General features: G+C 44.1%; 1 protein-coding gene across 19 annotated transcripts in view; it reads right to left on the bottom strand.

The window, feature by feature from the left end:
* RIMS1 (regulating synaptic membrane exocytosis 1) overlaps window positions 1-23492 on the bottom strand; it is a 1643460-nt gene that overhangs the window by 185843 nt on the left and 1434125 nt on the right. For 2 of the 19 annotated variants that reach the window (XM_069606237.1, XM_069606238.1), the window contains exon 1: window positions 19931-20155. The exons of the other annotated variants lie outside the window; for them this stretch is intronic. The gene's annotated coding sequence lies outside the window, so the exon portion shown is untranslated. Of the gene's footprint in view, window positions 1-19930; window positions 20156-23492 lie in introns of those variants that run through there. 19 annotated transcript variants of the gene reach the window in all.

Below are 23492 nucleotides of genomic sequence, written 5' to 3'. Positions count from 1 at the left end.
AAATACATTTGGAAAAGCTAATAGGGAAAAGTAGTATGCCTGTCGGGGATGCAACCAACCTTCAATTAGGGAGGAATGGGATGTAAGGTAGTTGAATACGAGTATGAATCCATACAAATATACACACTTCCATTTAAGGGTATTTATTTAACTACAACATTTTGCCTGAACTGATATATGATTGAAAAGCTCCAATGCAGAAGGAAATTGTTCCTACAACATACACGCTCACAGACTCTAAGGGAAAAAGACATCAAGGCATTATGAGAGTAGCAGTGTGGTACAAAAGTGGTAGTAACGGAATTACTGCCACTTTCACCAGACCGCCATATGACAAATTTGACCGCAATGTGGAGAGGATACATCCAGCACTTGGGTGCAGGTATTTCCTCATTATTACCTCCAAAGCCTGGAGGAATTACCACAAAAAAATGACCAAAGAGCGGACTCCAAAAATGGGAATAACTCCTCCATCCTGCCACTTGTAATCCGGCCGATTTTGCCCTTTTACAAGCGTCAGTAAGAGTAACCATGTTTGGTGGTAATGCCTCCAAAATGACTGCCAAACTCATAATGAAGGCCATTTATTGTCTGTTTGGGACCTTCAGAAAGGTAAAATAATGATGATGTGTTTTGCACAAATAGGACTGGACATGCAAAAGAAACATCACTGAGTAGTTCAGGTTTTTCTTTTTCATTAAGCTCCAAGTAAATTGACGATACGAGTAAGTAGTGTGAACTAGCAAGGAAGCTTGTCAAGTCCAGCGGACCAAAAAGCATGCCAACCTTGTGTTAAATGATGTCTGGGCCACACAATTGTCGCGCCTTCTAAAAATAACACATGACCTATAACCAATGGTCAAACACACTCATCTTTTTTCTGTTAAGAGAGTCTGAACCTCCACCGTGGGCCAGAAACCATGTCAGCTCCCAGCTTAACTACAGAAACATCTGTCCTTGCACCTGTACTGCAGTTTGCTTAAAAGAGGCATAACAAAAACTAAACATGACACGAGCCGTATAAATATGACTATTCATAACATGTACATGAAAAACAGACTGGTGTCTTAATCAAAATTAAATCAAGCATTGGCAACGTCAATAGTTCAGCCAGCTATTAATTGGCATTTATGAGTCGCCAGATATTGCCAGCATATGTCCTGGCACTCACACCATTTGTCAATGTGTGCTTTCAGAAACCCAGGCGTGTACACCTTTGACAAGTATTGTGATCATTTGGTTAGGTATTTGCACCCTTTGCCAGCTGTTGGCATCACATTGCCAGGTTATCGCATCATTTGAAAGGTATACAAGTAAGTTGTTGAATAGCTTTGGTGCCACTGCCCACCGGCCTCATAATAGATGTAATTGCAGGCTATGTGGAGAAAACACGTGTGACTCTCTTGAGCATATCATGACTGAATGCTCTAGCTAGCATTGCATTAGAAATCCATGCATGAAAACCTACTGTAATAGTTTTAACTGTGATGATCCCAAACTCTTGTGGAAAATGTTTATGGATGGTAATGATGTGAATTTTATGTTTTATATGATCAGATTTTATAGAAAATGTAGTGAAATATTTGAAATGTATGAAATTGGAAGTATAGATCTCTTGGGCCCGTACTTGGCTCTATATCCAGAAGTAGTTGAAACCTGATGTGAATGTATATATGTAGAATGTTATTCTTTTTAATGAATCCCTTGTTTTTAACTGGAATGAATTGTTTAATGTGTACTGGTGCAGTGTCTATTTTGTGTTTTGTGTTGTATATACAAAGCAATTTTGCTGTAAGTATAATAAAATTGAATATTTGCACCATGTGCCAGCTTTTGGCATCACATTGCCAGGTTATCACATCATTTGAAAGGTATTACTAGTAAATGCCCTGGTAATCACACCAGATGCCAGGGTATGCCTTGAAATGCCTATGCATCAGGCATTCACATAATTTGCTAGGTACTAACAGCACATGCAATGTGCTGCCATCATACACCTATGTACTCACGTAATATGCCAGGTTTTGCCATCAAATGTCCATGCACACTTACCGTTTGTCAGATATTGACACCAGTTGCCCAGATACACACATCAATTTCCAGATGTTGACAACTGTACGTACACTCTTTTCTACATATTGCCAAATGTGTCCAGGTGTCCATGATATTTGTCAAGTATCACTAGCAAATGTGCCTAATGATTCACAGTATTTGCCAAGCAGTACTATAACTTGCAAAGTACTGAGCCCGTCTGCTGGGTATTACGGTCAGATGAACGTGGAGGGGGGAGGTGCATCGGGACAAAGGAGATGCTGTGTTCCTTTCCTGCAACAAAGGGGCAATGTGTGGTGTCCCCGTTAATCGGATAACCATCCCAAATCGCTGGCCCTGGGAGTGATGGAAGAAGGTCAGAGAAGAGGTCAGAGCAGGGGGTAACTAGAGACGCTGTGCTTCATTACCGCTCATCTTCACTAGTGCCAGAGTCTCCCAGAGTGGGCAGCAGCTAACAAGAGAGAGAGAGAAACTTGTGAAAGGTGCAATGGAGCTCGCACGTCTATCAGATGCACACACTGGAAGGGCTGGTTTCTCCCCATCCAACGTCCCGGTGTCCTAAGTGGCAAAAGAAGAAACAAAATATACTTGATAAACCCTGGACTAGACATTGCTATAGTGTTAGCTGCTTCTGCGCACATCAGCCTGCAGCCTGCAGGTGGACTGAGGGCTATGTGATGCATGAATACCTTTTAGAGCATTGTCCACTGCAGCCCAGACCCGCCTCACTTTCCTGCAGCCTTATCCCTGGCCTCTTAGGGGTGGGGGAAGGGGAGAATCAACCCTAAAAGAAAGTCCTAGAAGGTGTTGACAATCTCATTTTGAGACTGGATCTAGTGTGGGAAGTTGGAGTGCTTTCATGGCGCTGCTCTCCGTAGTCAGTATTTATCAGTGTGTCAAACGGTAGCAATTGCATTTATTAAATATGGCTCATATAAATCGAGCACAACAAAAGCAGCATCCTTAAAAAGCAAGACTCAACAGGGATAATATACACAGCACAGGTTGCCAAGGAAAACGCGAATTATTTACAGTGGGCTGGACAGGTAAAGTGGTGAGGTAGGCAATAACATGAATTATGCATTCAACTTCTCCCTGTGTCATTTTGCTAAAGATAACTACAAGCATGCAAGTGACGAACAAAACATCCAGGTCAGCTTCCACTGTACGTAAGCATTCATGGCAGTAAATGTGCTACATTTCCAGCCTTAGTCCCACATTTACTATGCTATCAAGATACAATCAATGGGAAAATATAGATTACTCAAAACATATCACTCAGATAATCGTTCCCCAAAAGACCAATGAGCTATTAAGAATGGTCACTATTTTCAATTCATCACTCCTTTCAAATCACATCAACCTCACAAGAACCTCTCATAACTCCATATCCAGTCCTGATTGACTCGTGTTGATCACAGGCAGATAAATCGTCATTGAGTGGGATTAGAGAGGGCAGTCTGTGGCAACGTTAAGTGATGCGAGTCGAATGGGTAGCCTGTAGCTGTTTGATGATCGAATGAGGTTTGAAACAATTAATACAGCTGGTTCGAGTTGATGAGTGATGCAATGGTCTAGTGGTTCGATGCTCAGTTAATTGTGGCATTTTGAAGCCATCTGCATGGGTTGCTGTTCGCCCAAGGCAGACAGGTGACATGGCTTTGCTGGGGTGATGCAGTGTCAAGCCGGTTCGATGATGAGAGCACAGTGGTTCAAAGATTGAGTGAGTGCCAAAGGGTAGCATGGGCTGATCCATCTGGTTTGATTGGTTTGATGTGGTGAAAATAGTGATCCTGGCTGTTCAAGCCATCACAATATAAGAACAAGTGGCGAGCCAGTTTTTGAGGGTGTGAACAAAGTAGGATATAGACCAGGGACAAAACAAAACAATATAATACAAAACAGGTAATTTACAAAGATAACATTAACCAATGGGGAGCAAGCACTTCAAACTAAAGAGGAGTACTATACAAATGACATTACTACATTATTTGTTATCAATGTGGGGGAGTGGTGGGGTGAGGAAGGGAGGACAGGGAGAGGGCAGGCTTAGCTCCTTTTTTTAGCAAATAAGTGAAGTTAAAGTGATCCCTTGAAGAGATTGGCAATTGGGCTGGCTTTGAATGTGGTGGGCAGTGGGTTCAAATGGCATAGCGCAAGCACGAAGAAAGAGCAGAAGCGAGAGGTAGCACAACGGGTATGGCACAATGAGGTTGAGTGCAGAGGAGGAGTTGAGGGAGTGAGATCGTGAGTAGACAGCGATACGGTATCCAGGTACTGAGGGGCAAGATCACTGATAACTTGGTAGACTCGAAGAAGGAACTTGGAAAGTGAGCGTGTGTGCATGGAGAGCCAAACAGCATAGCTTAAGTGGGGGAGGATGTGCATAGGTTGTAGAGAGTGTGGGTAGTGAAGGTGAGTACTTTGTCTAGAGGGATTTAGGAGCAGAGAGGAAGGCTAAGGAGCAGACATAAGCAGTAGTCATGTTGGAGGGTGGAGATCGGAGTTTTTTTTAGAGTGGTAAGACATGGAAATATTTTCTGAATGTTAAGAAGGTTACTACAAAAAGAAAATGTGGTTTTAGTGATTAATTGTTACGCTCAGAGGTTGTTATATAAGGGGACCCCAAGGTTGCGAGCCATGGGTAAGGGAGCAAGAAGTTCAAGCAGGAAGGAGGGAGTTCCATGTTTGCAGAGTTCAGCAAGAGGCAGCAGAGAGCCATATAGTCATTGACTGCAGTGAGACAGTTGTTAATCCGTTCCGAGATGGCTTAGGTAAAGGAAGGAAAGCAGAAGAAAACTTGAATGTAGTAAGCAAAGAGGTGATATTGAATGCAAGATAATGTTGTGGAACGTCTCCCTAGGGCAGAGGTATAGAGGGTGAAAAGCATGGGCCCAAGGACTGCTCTTTGGATGACAGGGAGAGGGGTAAGGTCACAGATTTGCGAGTTCCTGGAGATATGATATGGCATTTATAACACACCTATACACAAGTGCTTCAAGGCGCAAGGAGGCATCGGAGGGGGACAGAGGGAGGACAGAGACAACGATCTTACTAGGCCAAGTGACATTGAGATTGCGCAAGTGCAGTGGAGAGAGAAGGGGGAAAGTGCTGGGGCGGGGGAGGAGAGGCAAGTTCTGAACACGGGATGAAAACAACAATTAGTGCGGCCAGCAGGTGGCAAGTGCAAGAGTTAAGTGCAGACAGCGGGTGTCCAATAAGTGCAGATAAGGGGACTGTAGGGTTGCAGATACAGACCCAAGTGCAAGGGTTGCCAGGAGGCGGTGCAGGTTTGCAGCTGGGTCGGCAGGGACCTGGTCCCGAATTAAGAGATGTTAAAGAAGTGACCTTCCAGGTAGAAGTTAATCCAGGTGAGAGGAGATTTGTGAAACCCTAGGTCCTGGAGAGTGAGGGGGAAAGATATCTGGTTGACAGTGTCAAAGCAGCAGTGGGATCCAAAACGATGAGTATAGAAAGGTATTTTGGAGTGGTAAGCATCTGAGAGAAAGTTGAGACATGCATGAGTGCAGTTTGGGTTGAGTGTTTACGGCAGAAGTATCTATAATACCAGAATCCTGGAAGCCAGCTCCAAAACTAGAGAGCTATTTAAATCTTCAAAGCACTTGAATCCCCACTACCTCCCACCTCCAGCTTCACCAAAGACACAACTTGGTGTGCAACTATCCAAACAGCCCTATCAGACAAATCCTGCAAGCTAAGAGATAAAACCATCCTTAAGAAGTCCCTGCTTACCACTAAAGCTCCTGCGCCTCCTGTCCTTTCTGTCACCACCCCAGCCGCCCATCCTCCCTCCCAGTTTACCCCAGTTCCTCCCTCCGACATCCAAACCATCATCCAACTCCAAAACCATCAAACTGTAAAGGTGACACGTGCCTCGGCCACATTGTCAAGCTTTGTGCTACCCCGCTGGCACCCATTATCTCCAAATTCATCAACACCTCCTTCATATCCAGCTCGGCCCCTATATCCATCAAAGAAGATTGGGTCATGCCTTTACTCAAGAAACCATACCTTGACCTTCCCTCCCTACCAACTACTGTCCCATTACTACAGTGCCCTACCTACTCAGAATCCTTGACCGTACAGCCCATACCCAACTCCAAGCACACCTGGAGCACCAGTGTCTTCTTGGCGCCCGTCCATCAGGCTTCCAACCTAGACACAGCACTGAAGCCGCCCTCCTTGACCTTAAGTTCCAGCTCGACAGTATCTGAGGATCGAGAGATCTTGACATCCTTGTCCTCCTCGACATCTCAACAGCTTTTGACCCGGTTGACTCCAACATCCTCTGTCAGAATCTCTCCTTCTCCAGAGAAGCCACTAGTGAGCGCACCTCCACAGTATCCATAGGTACTGAGCCTGCAGACCCCATCCCGGTGCCCAACGGTGTACCTCAGGGTTCCTGCATCTCTTCCACAATGTACAATATGTACATGACACCCTTGTTTAACCCCCTAGACATACCATATACTAACTTTAGAGAAGACACGCAAATACTTCTGAAAATTACTGGGAACCACACTTTAGACCCAGCAAACATCAACCGTGTCTACAGTATCATTCAGACCTGGATGGCCGAACACCATCTTTGTCACAATGATGACGAAACTGAGCTCCTTATCATGGGTTCCCTTCACCAGCTCAAACTACTGTATCCTGCCTTTGCATCTTTTTCCATCGATGGTAACCATGAACCCGTTTCAAGCCATGTGAAAACATTGGGCGTCTACCTCGATGCAGAACTTTCCATGCAAATGCACATCAACGCTATAGCCTCATCTGTATTTGTATTTGCATTTATTTGTGTTTTATAAAGCGCCTTAAACCAAGGTGCTGTTCAGAGAACAAGGAACAGTACAATAAAACGGATAAGAAAAAAATAGAGAAAAACAATCAATCAAGTATGCTGGAGAAAATGAGACTACAGGCACCTACGAAATAAAGAATACAGAGAGAGATAGAATGAAGAGAGTAAGGAAGAGTGTTACAGTAAAATGGGGATAATCACGTGAAAGTACGAACAAGAGATTGAGCACAAGGAGGACGAGGAGCCACCAATTGAAAATGAGAAGAAGAGCAGAGAGAGTGAGAAGGGGTATAGAAAGATACCACAGCAGAGATATAGTCCGGAGCAAGACCATCGAGGCATTTAAAGACAATGCAGAGAAAATTTAATTTAAGCTGAGTGTGAAAGAATAACCAGCCAAGAGTGGTAAGAGGGAAGGAGATAGAATCTCGGAAAGGGAGGAGGTAGAGAAGACAGATAGAAGAGTTCAATACAGATTAGAGGCGGGCAAGTCGGGAAATAGGAAGCCCAAAAAGGGCAGAGGAACAATAAAAGAGTCAGGAAAAGATCAAAGAGGAAATCAGCAGTTTAGAAACTTGAAAAGTGAGAAATGGATGAGCTTTGCAAATATTGTGTAAATGAAAGCGGCAAGCACACAAAGTTAGAGAAATGTGATGAGAGAAAGAAAGACTAGAGTCAAAGTGAAGGCCAAGATTTCAGACCATGGATGAAATTGGAAGCCGGTATGGGGGGAAGGAGATTAAGGACGGGGAAGGGAAAGGGTATTAGTGGGGAAAAAGAGAACGTCCCAGCATTGACTGTAAGATAGTGAGAAGACATCCAAGATTGTGTCAGAAAGTCTCTGAAACTACAAGCAAGGAAAAGGCAGCTGTCTGCAACACACTCCTCAGCTTTGGGGCGTCCTTCTTAAAGGACGGAACAAGCCCTATGAAGAAGTGCATCAATGAGCATCTACCGACGTCTGCCTTAAAGGACATGTTTGAGCCAGTCGAATCCCTTGAATTGCAATCGACTGCACTGCTGACTGTAGTTACGACGCATTTACTTAAAACCAACTGAGACACCTCTACCAGTGCTTCAGAACCACCGACCAGCACTGAGACAACGATTCCTAAACCTGAGCCGTTGTGTAGGCCAGCCTGCAGCTGTCCATCCAGCTTCGCTCGCAGAACTGCTTGCTGCTGGATACCCGCAGCTGTCTCCCATCTTGAACTCTGGCACAGAAGCTGCAAAGCACCCCGAAACCGGCTCAACCCTGTTGAGCACCAAGAACACCTACACGCATGAGGTACACTGTGGTTCTGTCACCCGTCCTTCTCCGAAGGCCCCTAGAGACATTTTAATAACCCATTGCTCCCTTTGTGCTGAAGCCAAGTATCCTTGAACAGTTGGCGATTATTTACTATACCAACCACCCTCCTGTCAGTATCCAGAACGCATCCCTTTTCCTTCTTTGAAATGGTTTGTCCTCTGCATTCCTTTACAGGGTGGGTTGTATTTCGTAGTGTTGCTAGAACTGTCTGTTGTGATAATATTTAAAGTAGATATTTTATACAACCTTGATTGGACAGTCACTTTAATCATTAGCCAAAATAAATATATATATTATATTACATGGACGCGGTAGCGTCCATGTAGTTATGGTTAAGTTGGTGTTTCCATAGGAAGAGCATTTTTTGGGTGGCTTATAACTTCGCTCCCTCTGGACGAATCGTCACCAAACTTTGCAAAAAAAGTATATGGCCCACTCTGAATTTTTTTGCAAAGTTTGGAGAGGTTTGGTCCGGGGGGGCAAAGTTGTAGGGGGGGTCCCAAAACTTTTGTTTTTTCCCATAGACATAATGGGAAAAAACTTTGCGCATGCCTACAGCCCAAACCGCTGGATGGATTTACACCACATTTGCGGCAGGAGTGGGGGCTTGGTCCCGAAAGCGTGCTTACGCAAATTTGGTGTAAATCCGTCCAGTAGTTATTTTTAAAATGACCAAAATGTAAGGCAAAAAAATTAGTGATATCTCAGTTCACTTCGCGGACGGACTTCCCGGTTCGCTCCGCAGACAGTACCCTGATTGGCTGAGCGGCTTGCGCGATGTCCGCGGACATCCGACGTGTTCGCTTATTGGACGGCGTGGTGCGTGAAGCTAGTCAGATTTTCTGTGGCGCCCGCCATCTTGCATTCGCGGACGACCGCGGACAGCGCGGTGAAACTTGGATTAAAAATTGTGTTTAGTGGAGTGTGTTGGTGTGGAAGAGTGTTTGGGGAGGGTGGGGGAGTATGAGATAGGTTCAATGTTCTGTTTTTTTATGTGCTAGACACTTTTGTTGTGTTTGATTTTTCTGCGGACATCACGGCTGTTCTGAAATGTTCATAAATAAACAGAATGGATTCGGTGTCAAGTTGAAAGTGTTCTAAGAAGACTTGTGGGGTCCTGGAATGTTCGCAGGGGGTGTCCTGGAGACGTTGTCTGTATTGTTTGTTGTCAAGCTGAAAGTGTTCTAAGAACACTCGCGGTGTCCTGAAATGTTTGTACATAAAGAAAATGGGGGTGTTCTGAGGATGTTGTCCGTATTGTTCGCTGGCAAGTTGAATGTGTTCTAAGAACACTCTGGGTGTCCTGAAATGTTCGAAAATAAACAAAATGGGGGTGTTCTGAGGACGTTCTCTGTATTGTGTGCCTGCTTAGCTGTATCCAATGAGGGAATGGCACAGAGAATGAAGTGGAAATGGTAGAAGGGCTGTCTAAGAGTTATGCGGTCTGCGGACAGGGCGTGCTACATCTGCGGTTTTCCAGCAAATCCAGCATGGAAAGAAGACTGTAGGGATCAGCCAATCGGATGTTGAGGTTGTGTATTTGCGTTCAAAGAGACTGTGTGTAGTGAAGATGGTAGAAGTGGAGAAAGTCAGGGTGTTGCTACTCGGAGATATGTTTGTGCATGGTTTACACAAACATGTTTGTTCAATGCAGGCATGTTGCAAAGAATTTTGATGTTAAAGGAATGGAGGTCGTGTGGAGCACTGTGCCTGATTGCAATGTACAGGGAATTGTACAAGTTTGTGAAGATATGGGCAGGATCAACAGTCCCCATGTGGTAGTTTTGCACATGGTGCTTTCCGTTTGGGCTATGTCAGTGCCCCTAATTTGTTGGCAGATTTGGAACACTTGGTTCAAGCAGTAATGAACATCCTTCCAAATGCCAAAGTCATTTTTTCTGGATTAGTACCTAGGGCAATATGGGACAATAGTTCCGTTTTTTGTCCTCAGCAAAACAATGCTAGGTGTGTAATCAACCGAGGCATGTGTGCCTTCATGCTTAGAGCTGGTATGTTCTTCTGTAATAATGAGAATATTGATTCCAGTAATGCTGTTTATTTTAAAGAAGATGGCATTTCCTTATCTTTTATGGGAAATGCCATTCTGTTTTGGAATGTAAGGGTTGCTTTGGAGAAGGTTATGTGAAGATTTTAGGAGTAAAGTAAGAAAAAAAAAATATACAAAATAATAGGGGACTGTCAAGCATCTGCAAAAAAAAAAAAAAAAAAAAAAAAAAACGGCTCTTTTCAGAGCCAACCTCAAAGGGGAAATGGGGCACACTATTTAAATTTACATTCACCATGCTCAGATTTTCGATATGACCGCGGACATGGCGGTAGTCCGCAGACATCAAAATCACTAGCTAGGGGTTCAGTATGTTCTATGTTACATGTATATAAAATCTGGGATATTATGGTTAAGTTGTGCTACTAAAAACATATGAAATTCAGTGAAAATACTTTGTTAAAAGGGACGTTATGGTTAAGTTGCGCTACTAAAAACCTATGAAATTCAGTGAAAAAACGTTGTTAAAAGGGGCGTTATGGTTAAGTTGCGCTGGTAAAAACCTATCAAATTCAGTAAAAAAACTTTGTTAAAGGGACGTTATGGCTCAAAGTAAAACCGAAAAACCCCTGAAATTCGGCAGTTATGGTAAGATAAGCAACCATAACCCGCGCCACCGTGCACTGCTAACACTAACACCCAGGACATCAAAGATGACATCACAAATGTCATTGATGACATCACTGATGACATCACATGGCTGGCTCTCCCTTTTTTTCCCTTTACTGACATATCTAAACCACATAGTTTTCTTCAGTACCAGTCAGGAAGTAAAAATTGAAAAGGTTCTATATTTGTAGACTTAGGGTCAAGTCATATCATATGAAACATATATATATAGCGGAAGACACAGGCTTGAAAGAGAGCAATCCTTTCTGTGCATGAAGATAATCAGTTAGGTTATGAACTCTTTCTGCTACTACTTCTGCTTTTTTCCTTAATTCTCTGCCTCTGTATATACTCATATGTGTATGTGTTGTTGTCTCTTTGTGTTTTGTCTGTATTAAGTGTAATTATGTATTAAGTGGGTTTTATTAGCTACTTATTACATGTTTCACAGTACGCAAAACTCTAATAAGAAAGCAGTTATCATTTCATTATTCTACATGGCAAGATTATGAATATTGCACCTTCATCATGTATACTGCACACACTGCCTAAGTTTCTGCATGAGTTGCTTAGTATACTGGATAGAACTTCATAATAGAATGTTATTTATATCAATGCATTGCTTAATGCACTAATTAGCTCATGATATTTATTCAAATGATCCTTCACACTTTTTGGTCAACATTATAAGAATCCCTCCTACAGAGTTTTCATGAAAAGTAAATGCATGTAAGTAAAGTAAAAGTAAAGGGAGCATGTGCCTTTTTAAAGTGAAGTAATGTACAGCAGTGTTGGGTAGCAAGCTTCTGCCATGTTGATGGCCTCTTGCCACATGGTTCTGGAATAGAAGGAGGCAAGTAAACGAAGAGGAACGTGGGACATCTAAGGTGTTGATGGGTACACGCCAAAGATACCACAGACCTGTATGAATCTAGGTAGTTTATGGCAGTAACACCTGGGTGATTGTTCCTCCAGAGGGAAGAATCCAAGATTATTAATTTTCTTTTTTGCAAAATGTTTTAATTTCTTGTTGTATCTTTTTAAATGTTATTGATGGCCTTCTTGATACTCAAACAGCCCTGTAAGCTAGAGAGGAAAGGAATTTGCGGCATCCTACATAACTTCAGTAAACAATGTTTTTTTACTTGTTTTTTGTCTAGCTAGACTCACCTCAGGAGATAAACTTTTTGTACTGTTACAATTTGGTTTGTTTGGATTTTCCTCATTTCTGTCTTGTGACATTTATATTGAAAGTCTGTATTTGACATGCATCTGCACAGGGTGGCATTGTAATATGCCAATATAGTGTTCAAAGATGTCCGTTGGGGGTAAAGTGGGAGAAAAGGATGATAACCCAAGTCTCAGGAGTGGCTAGTCTATAATGTGTGATGCGTCTGTGATCCGCCCATTATGGATGAGCCAAGCTAGTCCAATGAAAACTCTTATAGCTCCCAAAGCTGCAGTAAGCAGCTGAGGGAGCACTCCTGGCCTAGCTTTTCACTGTACATGGAAACAAAACGTGGTTTCTCTTTGAAAGTGTAGTTCCCCAGCACACATGCCTTCCTTTGCAATTCATATGCTGATGACAGCCAGATCCTGGTCTGCCTTGACCTCTTGATGCCTGAATCAGAGGCCCGGTTCCGCATTTTCTTGGAGGACATGTGAGAGAGGATGTGTAAAAACTGGCCCAAGTTGAATGGCCCACCTTCTGCATTTTCTTTCTGGACTCCTGATTTCTGGCCTCCCTCTGTACCTTCCCATCTTCTAACTGTACTGTTAAAGATCTTGGTGTTAAGCTCTCTTTCTATGGAACCACAGGTCAGAGCAGTGTGTCAGCAGGGCTATTTTCGGCTCATTCTCTTTTGTCCAGTTCTCCCTTTTATTCCTGTGCAGCTCCGTGCCCCTATGGTTTCTTCTCTTGTCACGTTTTCTATTGATTATTGTAATTCTTTATTTCTGGTCCAACTGAGTTATCTTCTGCAAAGCCTACAGGTTCTTCAAAATTCTGCAGTGTGACTGGCCACCACCACGCCCGCTGCTATCACATTTCTCCTGTTCTATGGAAACTCCACTGGCTCCCGGTAGCCCAAAGTATTCAATTTAAAGCCCTCTGTCTGGCACATCAGGCCTTCTACGGTCAGGGAGCCGAGTATCTACAGCCAGATTTTGGAATTATGTCTCTGGCTGTGCTCTTTAGTCCGTGGATCCTTGTTTGGTGCCTGTTTCCAAGGTTACGTTCAGTCAGATTGGGGGCTGCTCTTTTTCAGTGGTTGTTGCTTGTCTATGGAATTCTCGTCCTTGCGCTCTTTGTGCCACTACCAACCACCCTTTTTACTGGACATAAAGAGTAAAGCAAACATGATAAATGTTATTACATGGCTAGACTGGTCAACATTGGGATATCCAGTAGGGGCATGTTTGCATAGTATTTATTTATTTGTTTCTTTTATTTGTATAGCACAACCAGGCACGAGGACAACCGGGCACATATCTTCAAACAGAATTACAAGAATGTCATATCTTCAAATAGTAATTACAAAAATGGCAGAGTTAAGCTTAAGGTTACAATCAGTCAGGGTTACAGTTAAGGTTTCGATCTGACATTTGCATAGGCAATAGCAGTAGAGTACAAGAGCAGTGCATATTTAATCAGGCAGACAGAAAGTGGTGTTGTTCGAATGTTCAAAAAGACAATTGATCATGTGTGGTGGCTAGCCAAAGCTTAACTTTGTGTTTAAATAGGTTCGGTGACGATAGATTTCTAATGGTAGGTGGCAAAGTGTTCCAGAGTTTGGCAGTCTGGACTGGGAAGCTAACATCTCCGCTGTTTGAAGCTTATATTTGGGGATTGTGAGGCATTGAGTTTGGGCAGATCTTAGTGATTGTGATGGAATGTATTGGGTGAATCGCGAGGCTAGCTAGATGGGGGCCTGGTTGTTTACGCATTTGTAGGTAAGGGCCAGCGATTTCAATTATATCCTTTGGGCGACTGAAAGCCAGTGAAGGTTCTTCCTAGTTTCAGAGATATGTGCTGATCTCGGGATGTTGTGGGCCGCTCTGATTGCGTTGTTTTGGGTGATCTCGAGTTTGTTAAGGTTGCGTTGGTTGGTGCCTTGGTACAGTGCGTTGCAATAGTCCAACTTGGACATTACCAATGTCCTGGCAAGGGTGATGCAATTCTGAGAAGAGAGGAATGGGCGGCAGGCTGTGATCAACTTGCATGTGTAAGCCGAGGCAGCGACGACTGCGTTGGTTTGTCTATATAGAGAGAGTGTGGATTCTAGGTAGATTCCTAGTGTTTTGGTATCTTTGGATACCTTGATGGAATTACCATCAATATTGAAAGAGCTGAACAATGGGTTCATCTATTGAGCCTATGTTGTGTACCCAAGATGAGGAGCTCTGTCTTGTCGTCGTTGAGACAGAGCCCATGTTGGGCCATCCAAGCTTGGATGACTTGGTAAATGTCATTCAGAGCTTTAAAGTCTAGAATGTAGTCACCGGTGATGGGAAAGAATGTGTATCTGGGTATCGTCCATGTAATTGGTGTAAGTGACGTCCAGATAGTCAAGCACATCAAACAAAGGTTTGGTGAATACATTGTAGAGTGTGGGGGATACACAGGACCCTTGTGGGACTCCACAAGGGACTGGCGTGGCTTCTGCTGAAGACGAGGGTGAAAATACTCTCATTTGTCTATTGTCTAGGAATGACCTAATCCAGTTAGTGGCATTATCGGATTAGTGAACCGCAGATTTCAGATTATGACAAAGGATTTGGTGATTGACCAAGTCGAAAGCTGCAGAAAGATCCAATAGCAGTAGAAGGGCCAATTTTCCGTTGTCTTTTAAGCCCCCAATTTGGGTTTTAAGGTCTAGGAGGGCTGTTTCTGTCCCGAGCTTAGGTCTAAAACCTGATTGTCTGGTTCCGAGAAGATTGTTTGTTTCCAGATAATTCTGTATCTCTAAGTATGCCGCTCTGTCTAAAGTTTTTAGAAGAAACGTTGGTATCTCAGGATCTACGGTCGTTTTTTTAGGAGAGGGATGACCCAGTCGTCCTTCAGATTATTAGGGACCATTCCAAATTGAAATTAGTTATTAATAAAGGTAGTTATGAAGGGAGCAAGGTCGTGTGCCGATTCCTTGATGGTAGGTTCCGGACAGGAGTCGCCTTGGCAGTTGGAGGGTTTTAAATTACAGATGATTTTTTCAACCTCCGGGATGGTGAGAGGCACAAAGCTGAATGGAGTGTGGGAAAAGGCTGTGGTCGTTTTGGGCGTTGTAGGTTTTGTTAGGGTGGTGGAGAGAAGGGTGTTTTGTTTGGCATTGACTTTGGATTGCAGGGTGGTTATTTTGGTGAGAAGTGCATTTTGTATGTTGTTGCACCACGTGCTGTCTTTGCTGCAGGTATCGGGGACGGTGAAGGGGATTCTATTCTTTGAGAATTTTAAATAGCTCCTTTGTGTTAGATTCAGCTTGTGAGATACGCTTGTTGTAGGTGTCTTTTTTGGCTTGTAAGATAGCTTACTTGTAATTGAGGGAGGTGATGAGAAGGAGATCTTTGTTGGCCTCACAAGGGAGACTTTTCCAAAGTGCTTCAGCCTTGCGTTTTTCTTTGCGCATAGCTCGAAGTTGAGGGGTGAAACAAGAGTTCAGATGGGCTCGTTGTTTGGCTTTTCGTAATTTGAGCGGTGCTATGGTATCAATAGCTTTGAGCAGTGTTTGATTGAAGTTGTCTACTAAGACGGTAGGGTCGTTGTGCTGAGATGCGCAGTTGTTCAGAATGGGAAGGATGAGAGGGAGTAGTTTGTGCCTCGTGATGTCCTTTTTGTTCCTGGTAGGAATAGCAGGGGCTGTAGTAGGTTTGGGATGAGGGTTGGTGGTTGGCAAGTGAAAGATTATGATGTGGTGGTCGGACCAAGCACAGGCGGAGTTGGAGCTTATCGCTGTATTGCAGTTGAGATCTGTAATCCAGTCAAGCGTTCTGCCCTTGTTGTGGGTGGGTTCAAGAATGCGTTGATGGAAGCCTAAGTTGTCGACAGTAGTGGCAAACTCGGTGGCCATGTGATCCTTTGGGTCGGATAGGCCAAGGTTAAGGTCACCTAGTAGTAACACCTGAGAGTTAGGCTTAGTGTTGTCAGTCAGTCAGGTAATATCATCTATAAATGACCCAAGTGGACCTGGTCTGTAGATGAGGTGTAGTGTTTCTGTGTTGTTCGATGAGAGGGTTAGTTTCACCGATAGAGATTCGGCGGAGCTGGATTGGGTGTTAGGAAAAGTTCTCATAGTGATGTTATCTCTATGTATAAATGCGACTCCACCTTTGGAATTGGACTGACGGTCATTTCTATTGATGGAGTAGCCATTAGGGATGGCGAGTGCAAGAAGTGGGCCAGAGGCTGCATGTAACCACGTTTCAGTGATGGCGATGAAGTCGAGGTTGTGGACGGTGATGAGGTCAATAATATCGAGTGAGTGGGCCGTGATGTATCTGGCTTTGATAAGGGCTCCCTTGAGTTCTTTGATAGGGGGGGTAGAGGGGAGGTTAGGTAGCTTCTGTGTAGTAAGCTGTATGCTGGCGGTATCCCTGCGCTGGGTGTAAGGTGCACGAGGCAGTCTAGATCCAAGTCTGGCATTCCTAAATTGGAGTGTGCATGGTTGATTAGGTGTGGGTTTTGAGTTGAAATGTTGGAGTCACAAAGCCGGGTGGTTGAGGTATGGATTGGAAAGGAGGTCGGTGCTATGGACCATGGTGAATGAGTATGTAGTAGGGTGGTAGTGGTGAGTCTTGGCGGAGCTAATAGAAAGGATGAAGTGGGTAGAGGTTAGGTACCCTAAAATGACCAGGTAGGTAAAGTAGAGGCTGGCAGAAGGCCACAGCCACATGTCGTGACCTAGGTGCCTTGACAATAGGTATGGTATAGAACTGGTGCTCATTGGCAAGGGTGATCTTATCAGGAGTGGCGGGTTAGTGATAGTTCACAGTGGTAGTGCAGTTAGTGCACGGGCACAATTCCGAGGGGTGGTGAGCAAATACCATTGCTAGTAGTGGTGGCGATTAAAACAATCAAATAGCAGGCACATTTGGGCTGAATGACGCAGTCAAATAGTGGGCACAATTAGGTTAAATGCCACAAACAAATAGCAGGCACATTTGGGCAGAATGACGCAAATAGTAAGCACAATTAGGCTAAATGCCACAATCAAATAGCAGGCACATTTTGGATGAGTGGCGAAGTCAAATAGTAGGCACGGTTAGGCTAAATGCCACAATCAAATAGCAGTCACAGTTAGGCTAAATGCCACGATCAAATAGGCAAAGTTAGGCTAAATGCCACAATCAAATAGCAAGTACAATTGGGCTAAGTGGTGCAGTCAAATGTTCGGCACAATTGGGCTAAATGCCACAATCAAATAGCAGGGACATTTGGGCTGAGTGGCGCAGTCAGATAGTAGGTACATATAGTAGGTACATAGTAGGCTGTTACAGAGAGTATTGACTTCTAAACCAGACAGCTGAGATTGGGCAAGTGGCGAACAGCAATCGATGTAGAGGTAGCAGTTTGGCCATATAGTCAGCGGACAACGCTATTAGAAATGTATTAGTTATAGTTGTATCGTGTAGAGAGTAACGACTTAGTTACGTAAATCGCGGGCGTTTGCCTAATACCAAAAATGAATTAATGTTTAAAGAGGGGTACCTGTTTGACCCTGGTGTCCAGTACAGTCTTAATGGCTACCTGGGCTGCTTCAGGTAAAAAGAAATTGTTCGGTGGCGCCAGGGCTTACATAGAATGAGCGTTGTCTGAAGGCAGGATGGGCAGGACCCTGAGTAGCGAAGCAGGTTGAAGTATGAGGCTCGGCTGCGGGTGGGGGGTGTTGTAGTCAGTGTCCGGTGCCGTGCTCCGGTGCTGACAGGTGCAGACAGGGGGAGCCTTGGTCTGCTGGGCCTTAGGCGTGGTGGGCTGGCTTCCGCCTCCGGCTCGCCTAGCAGCCTATAGGCACAACGAAGGAAGGTTGCTAGGCAACCAATATAAACAAAAGATGTGGATTGCGAGCGGCGGCCATCTTAGGAGCAGGTAAGAGCAACGGCTCCTCGTGGAATGTGGCTGGAGGTGGCTAGACCCTACCTTGTAGGAGGGATACTGGGCGTATGTAGTGTGCCACAAAGGTATTGATGTCGGCGGTGGGCTTTCAAATCAGCTGGGCTCAGATGTACGCGTCGGGTACAGCTTCAGTAGAAGTCTAGCTGTCCCTGCAGCATAGCGACTTCACGGGCCGGCAATGCAGCTGGAGACTGCTGCTGCTTGGTGTTGCAGGGCTCCTGCTAGCTATATAGTGTGATATAGCATTGTTTTAGTGCGCATACACGGTAAAGCAAACATGATAATGGTTATTATGTGGCTAGACTAGCCTATGTTGGTTCAGCTACTCTGTCTGTGTTTTCTTATTGTGACAACATTTTAATTGGGCATCAACAGTAAAGCAAACATGGGGCATCCAGTCTGGATATATTTTCTAACCGTTGCATTGCATTTTTTACTGGGCAGCATTCTGGCCTACATTGGTATAGACAGGCTAAATTTTTTTCTTATTGTGCATGGGATTTTTACTGGCAAAGGCAACAGGAGTACGTGTTTACATGGGGAAACTGGTATAGACTGATACAGCTGGTATGAACATGTTTCCTCATAATATCAACACTGGCATTACAGGCAAATCAAACAGGAGTATGTTGTTGTATGCGAATTCTGGCATATAGTGTTTTAGTGAACATGGACAAAGCCAGCATGAAAATGGTTTTTATACTGGCATATATTGGGGGGGGGGGGGAAGAATCATGAAAACACATTGGAAAATGCTCCTTTGATCTGTTGATCACTGGCATCCATTATATTTTTCACAAGCTACCCTACAAAACTGATTACAAACTGTGTGGCTTTTTACCCAATTTTTCAAAGAAAGTGTACTTTAAAATGCACCATTAGAACCCATTATTTTTTAAATGCGTGCAGGGAGATAACTCACCCCCACAATCGACCCCTTGGTTACTTCAGGCTTCCTTGCTACTTTGGTCCCTCCCCTATATTTCTGGGAAACACTCCCGCCATTCCAACGAAATAATTCACCAGCTGGCACTGCCGAGGCTAAAGAGACGTTAGGCATCTATGCTTTAATAAAGAGAGCTAAGATAACAAGACAAGCTGGAAATAAAAAATAAAAACACGTGGTTGATCTTTAGGACAAAGTCAAGATCAATACCACGCCTGTTCACCTGGACAAAGCTGGATAGAAAAGACACTATCATGAATGGACTAGTCATAACCGGGAACTATAACCAAATCCAGGAGGTGGGCAGAAAGTCGACCCCCTCCCACGATCCCCCTCCCCCCCGCGTTAGATCGATCACCACTATGAAGCTAAAAAAAGCTAAGTAGCTGACATTTATCAATATCTAAAACAAACTTTGAGAAGTGATTATGTTGTACATAATCCATAAATACGCGTAACGTGTGCTCAAGTAGTCAGAAAACAGCCCCGTTACAACACAAATATCGTGTATCATATGCAGTGATGGCATCTGTGCAGTCAGTGAAACACAATTGTACAATCGTGACAACAATACACACCTCCTGTAATAAACAAACAAAAAAACTGAGCTGGATAAGAATAGTTAATACACACCACTGGGGCAGCAAAACATGTTCTATAAAAGTAGTGTGAAGGTAAGTTAACATCTCTGGAAGGAAACATATGGCCACAGATACATGCTGAGCACGGGTGCGAGCCTCACGGGCGAGTGTGAACACGTAAACTGCAAACTCGTGCACGCAGCGATCACATCTTACACGGGCAGCCGCTGCAATTGTCAACATCTGAATTACACCTCTAGGCATATTAACACGCACCCACACACACACGCACGAAAGCAACCCCCATATGCCACACTGTCTGAGCCAAGCCTTCCTTCTCAATGCGAAGTCCTAAAGCCGGTTGCAAGGACACACATCTGCGTGCAGCCGTGGCGACTGGCCCGTAGCATCCAGGGCTGGGATTCTACTTACTGCAGAAGACTGCGCCGCGATCATCGCCAGCCTCCGCTCACAGTGCCCTCTTCACAGCTAGGCAGGCGGCTTCCGAGCTCAGTGGGGGGTTGGGGGTAGGCATGGGAGCCACAGGGCAGCTCGTTCTCTGGGCGGGCTGACGTCTGTTTAGGAGCACTGGCCCTTATTAGGTGCTGCTTTGACGACGTGTGACGTGCTTTGGACTGCGTGTCCAACCTTTTCATGCTAGTAGATGCCTCGACTGCTGCGATAAAGTAAATGAACGAGCACGGGCGCACGGTCCTTCTCAGCGCTGCTGGGCTTAGAGGCATTCCTGCGATACTTGGCTCTGCTCCTGCCTGCAGCTGTGGCAAAATACCCCCAACAGAAAGGACTGGATCACTGCGTTCCGTCTGATTATACTTCTCGAGTTGTGCAGTGCTTTCATCAGGACGATGCTTTTTATCCTCACGGTATGCTCTTTGCCACAGCTCACACACATGCTGGCCTTGTTCAGTGCACGGTGGCGTGCATTGCAGGAAGTGATGACTGAGTAGGAAGGATGTTTGCACTACTAATGTCTGTGCTGCACCTAGCAGAGGCACATGCAACCAACCACTGCAATTTTCTGGGGGGCAATGTATACCTTTGCTTATCAAAGTGTGCTAACATTGGATAACACAGCACAGGGGCTGTACCTGTGCACGTGAAGTTGAAGTTGGGTCTGGGTTTGTGAAGCTGAACAAGGGCACATGGCATTGTTCTCGGTAAATCTGGAACTATGTGGGAATGTGAGGCGACACCCCTGCAGCTGAACCTGGACATGTGCAGATGTCCTGGCATATGGTGGTGCACATGGGCATAACAGGAAATAACTAGGAATGTGAAGGCGACGCCTGGGCGTCTGGCACTGAACATAGGACTATGAGGAGGAACTTTACCTTATGAAGATGGTCCTGCTTAATAGTAACAGTGCATGTATATGTCGGGCTGAAGCGCTGCACGAGGAACTTAGTGCTTTAGAGACATTTTCTATTTAATATTTTAATACATGTATATGGTTTGTTGAAACCAGATGTGATATGTTAATAAAAACGTAACGGAGCAGAACAAATAATTCAATTGACATAAGAATGTGTTCTGGGAATCAACTGGCTGTAGGATGGCATGCGAGGGCACACCTGGCAATGTGACAGTGTTCCTGGCATATAGCCCTTGGGCACTAAGAGACTTGTCGAAGGTGCCTCTGGCACGTATAGCGGCACATGAGAGTGTGTGCATTAACAAATGAGAGTACTTTGAAGTGGCATTGCCTGATCAACAAGAAGCTCGTTTTAGAGTGCCCTCTGTGCCCTCTCAAAAAATGGAGGCTTTCTGTTGTGATCAGTTGCAGAATATGTGGCGGCCCACCACCAGTCACCAGGGCGGGCCGCACCAGATTCCGGGGTCACCAGCTTACCAATATTACTGCAGGTTCGCAGTATACACTGTAAGAGGATACAATTCAGCACTACAGCTAAGTTAACGCCTAGTCTAGAATACTGAATGAAAACCCTTATTGATATATCTTTAGGTCCAGTTCATGCGTTCTGGATGACTACCCCTATATAACACCCCTCTCTTGGAATCCCCCTGACCCCACTGAGCCAAGAAGTAGTTCTGTTTTGTAAGTTAAAAGGTTTATTTGATAATTTAACAATAGATATATAGATCACACCTTATAATAAATTACTAATTGAATAGCACACTTAATCTGATATGATAAAGATCAACAACGGAGAATCTGGCACTAGCACACTTCTTATAATCACTAATGAGTTGACATGAAATGGATAAGGTAGCATACTGGTAAATAGGAACAAAAGTATAATGTGGTAGAGGATGCTTTATGTAAGCTCAGGTGGATGCAATATTCAATGAATGCAGTACAGAAAATACTCAATATGATTTCAACCAAACAATGTAATCACTTTTCTCTGGCTATTCACTCCCCCCCCTCTTTATGCAATGCAAGGAAATGGGAGGAAACACACAGTTCTCAGAAATGCAATCAATGTAATTCAGTTCAACCCAGCAAGCTTAGACAACAGAAAACAGATAGGAGTTTTGAAAACACAGGCCCAAATTGCTTTGATATGTGCTGGCAATGAATAAAAAAAAATATGCTGGAAATGCTGTTAATTCCCTTTCAGAGGTTCAGGGTGAGTGGTATCTAGTTAATATTAGTCCAGGCTCACACTAGCAATGATGCAGGGATAGTTAGCAGGTTAAACGAATTTCTGGCAAATGGAAGGCAAAACTGCTGTCTTTTTACACGTGAAGAAATTTGCAAATCGCGGCAAAATTCGCGGATGCGCCGAGCGCTATTACAGAGGAACGGTTGCGGAGATATGACCGATTTACTAGAGGTCGTTTTTGGTTTTTGCAAATTTTAAACGCACACTTTTTCAGCTTTAAAAATGATGGCAAGGATAACACAATTGCTAAGCTGCAGTTCTACTTAGATTAAAAATGGATTGAATTATATGATTTTAACTAAGAGATGTGTTCTGAGTTTTGCTGAGTACTCACAAGAGATTTTGAACCGGAAAGCGGCTTTGTCACGATCTGGTCAAAAGTCTGGTCAGGTCTTCCCGGGTTCTGCTCACAGCGCCTGGCCTCTGGAACTGCTCACAGCGGTCTGGTCTGGGTCTCTCTGGGTACAGCACTGCTTTCTCTCTGCTAGGCACCGGTTCTCTGGGTCGGGTCCTGCCTTCTCTTTGGATATCTCTGTCACCGGGTTCTTGCAAAAGTTCTTGGCAAAATTCAGACGGCTCACCCGGCTGTCTGAAGAGTTCAGTTGCAAAAATATTTTGAGGCCTGCTGACAAATACTCTTGCTGGCAGTGGCCTTTTTGGTTAAGGTTCTGAAGTCTCTGTTTATCTTGGAGTCTAAGGGTTGGCTCTTTGAAGATTGATGGAGGTAAGTATGGATTTTTCCGGCAGAGTGCGTTGCAGCAAATGGAATTGAAGGTCCCTATCTGTCCTGTCTGTCTGCTTTTATGTGTTTAGAATGTGGGTGTGTTCTAGCATCACTGACCCTACCTCTCTCTCAGCTTCTAATTGGTCAAACTTCCATTTATCATTTGATTGGGGAAGGAAGTGTGTGTCAGCGTGATGTCATTTTATGGCTTTCAGATAGGACACTCCTCTGTCAGATTGCACATATTCTATATTTGATAATAAAATACATATTTCACAGTTACACAGTTGCTTGAAATTACATATACATGGTGTGGCTGGATTTAGCCATGTCTCTGTCCAAATCTGCTGTTTCTAGGAGCTTGTATTCAGAGATGGCACATAATGGACTTTTTAACTGATTTTTCAATTTCTGACATGGACCCAACTTTACATACATGTGCGCAGGGAGTAGGGACATTAACTGATGAAGTTTCAGATTTTTAACATGCACACCTTTAGAGTAATATCCACTTTTCCGCTGACACCCCCCTGTACATACCACCGGTTCTAAAAACCTCTTAAACTGTGGGCAGAAAAATCACAAGAATTATGGTATCATTTATAAAATTTTCACATGTCCG

Source organism: Ambystoma mexicanum, chromosome 4p, assembly GCF_040938575.1.
Source record: "Ambystoma mexicanum isolate Mex_15411 chromosome 4p, UKY_AmexF1_1, whole genome shotgun sequence".
NCBI lineage: Eukaryota > Metazoa > Chordata > Amphibia > Caudata > Ambystomatidae > Ambystoma > Ambystoma mexicanum.
This window is presented reverse-complemented; position numbering and strand designations above follow the sequence as displayed.